Source organism: Protobothrops mucrosquamatus, unplaced genomic scaffold, assembly GCF_001527695.2.
Source record: "Protobothrops mucrosquamatus isolate PMUCROS unplaced genomic scaffold, P.Mucros_1.0 scaffold766, whole genome shotgun sequence".
NCBI lineage: Eukaryota > Metazoa > Chordata > Lepidosauria > Squamata > Viperidae > Protobothrops > Protobothrops mucrosquamatus.
The window spans coordinates 275,196-277,546 of record NW_015387034.1 but is presented as its reverse complement, the minus strand read 5'-3'; the positions used below and the strand labels follow the sequence as shown (position 1 = coordinate 277,546).

The 2,351-nt window shown below is 51.2% G+C and overlaps 1 protein-coding gene across 1 annotated transcript in view; it reads right to left on the bottom strand.

Moving 5' to 3' along the window:
* The window catches only part of PDE5A (phosphodiesterase 5A), a 77,388-nt gene extending 75,895 nt beyond the window's left edge, over window positions 1-1,493 (bottom strand). Inside the window, exon 1 of the mRNA XM_015818577.1 lies at window positions 1,449-1,493. The gene's annotated coding sequence lies outside the window, so the exon portion shown is untranslated. The remainder of the gene's footprint in view (window positions 1-1,448) is intronic.
* Between the last annotated feature and the right edge of the window lie 858 nt (window positions 1,494-2,351).

Below are 2,351 nucleotides of genomic sequence, written 5' to 3'. Positions count from 1 at the left end.
TCTTCTTCTTCTTCTTCTTCTTCTTCTTCTTCTTCTTCTTCTTCTTCTTCTTCTTCTTCTTCTTCTTCTTCTTCTTCTTCTTCTTCTTCAAAAATAGGCGGATCCGCTTCCACGCACCCAGCCTACTGTGATGCTTTCGAGGAAAAGGCAAAGGTCCCAGCATTTGGCTTTCACTGGTCCACTGCCTTTTTAGCACATGGAAGCTCTATCTTGACTAGCAGCTTTAATGCGTTGGCTCTCCGGGGCTTTGCCTTCTTTCTGAGCAAGACCGGCGCCCCCAGTACTGAAAAGCTGTAGTCGCTCCCCTTTGCTGTAGGGAGAGGACAGTTACCTTCAAGGTCGATTGTTCTATCCATCAAAACGCTAGTCAGCGGGTGGCGAAGCAGAAATCTTCCTATACTAACAAAAGTTTTCCTTTCTCCAACTCCTCGTTTTTCCCCCCTTTCCTTTTTGGTTCTTATTTTTCTTGCCATTTACTCATTAAGAGGCTAGAAGCGTGATAATCCTGCATTAGCTATTCGACGAAACTGGGATAGCCTAAAATTAAATAGGATGTTTATGTTATAGTACGTGGCAACTAATAATGAATTGAATCACAAGCCAACTAATTAAATCGGGATTCGAAACAATCTCTACTTGCGAAATCGAATTTGGGTCGGTCACCGGGACCAGAGATAACCTGGCCCAAGCCAAATTCGATTTCGCATCATTATCCTGGGACACATATATTTGCCTTCAATCTCTTCTTGGTTTAGAAGCTAAACGAAAACTCGAGTGGTTGTAATGTTAAAAAAAAAATTCGATGGGTTGTCAGCGTTACGAATCTAGAAAATACAGTTACAGAGGACTTGGAGTCGGGTTTTCAGCGCATCTCCGGATACAACCCTCTTATCCCCAGCCAGCAGGCCTCGGGTACCAGCTGCCGTCCAACACATCTGGAGAATCTCGACTTGGGCAAAGGGAGCTTTCCAGGTTCTGCGGAGATTTTTATGAAGACGGGCCCAGTTATACTGAGCCCGCTCGAGCGTTGACACATCAGTGCCGAGCTTATAAATTTTCCGCGCGTGGGTATAGCCTGCACATTTTTTTTACGCTGCTGCGAAGTCCCTAACCAGGCGCTGAAGGGGAAAGGTCATGCGCCTGGTTAGGTTGAGTCAAAGATCTCAAACCGAGCTGGGCACAGAGTAAAAAGCGTGCCAAGCGGCCAGCCTTGGGTTACTCGCTGCGAAACCCGAGAGAGCTATTTGCACGCGGAACTCCGAGCCTCCGCACAGAGCGCATGTTTGTTTGCTGCTTTCAGCTTTGTGGAAAATCCTCGCGGCTGCTTCTCCTTTTCCAAGTAAGGGGAGGGAAAATAAATTGTTCTCCACCCCCTCCATCTTCCCAGCCGCCCCCGCCCGCCCAGCCCCGCCCAGAAGGTGCTGCGTGTCTTTGGCTCTTGAACTTACCTGGTGGCTTTTCGAACAAAGTAAGAGCGGGTAAAGTCTCCGTGATCGTCCAGCCACGCTTCCACCGCTTCCTGCTGCTGGGGGCGGCAGCTGCCTTCCATGATCGCCGGGTCTCCGCCGGCTCACTTTTGTCCCACGAGGCAGCTGCAAGGCCCGTTTTGGCCACCTCTGCGGCCGGGGCGCCTCCTCGCCACCGTATTTGCTGTCACGCCCCACGCCCGTCCATCCCCGCCCATCCTGGGGTGCCCTTTGGATCGCTCGCCTGGCCTGTCGCCTCCACCCCCAAAAGGTCGCTTGTGCCCGGCTGCCGGGGCTCCCAGGTGCCTGGTCGCGGCAGCCGGCGAAAAGCCAACTCCACGCCTCCTCCCCGGCGAGCTGGGATCCAGCCAACCCTTAATGTGTAATCCGGCCGGCTCCACCCCTCTCCCTCGGTGCCCGCTGTAGCGCTCGCCAGGAGGGACTCGGGCAGCCGCTCCCTCCCGAAGTCCCCGCCGTGCTGCCGGCAAGCAGGCGAGCCCTTCCCGCGCTGCCCTGGCCTTTCTCCCCCGCCCGCTCCTTTTTACTAACTAGATTCAAAGTGCTTTGAAGTAAAATCGGATTCAGAGATTTTTTTTTTTTCTCCGCCCAGGATCTATTAGAGACATGGGGAACCCGGATTTTTAGTTTCACTGAATAAAATTCTAACGCATTAAAGCCATCAAGTGAGTAAAGACCTCAATAACTCTTTAATCTAGTCTTTGACCGTTCCAAAACTATGCTGCTGTGGCATCCTTCAAAGCAGTCACCTACTCTCGTCTTAAAAATCTATAATAATAGAGTAAAAAGGGGCTCCATCAAGCCATGAACTCTTCTCATTACTTTATTTTTTCCTGATAAGATCTGAGGAAAGACTGCTATCCTGCC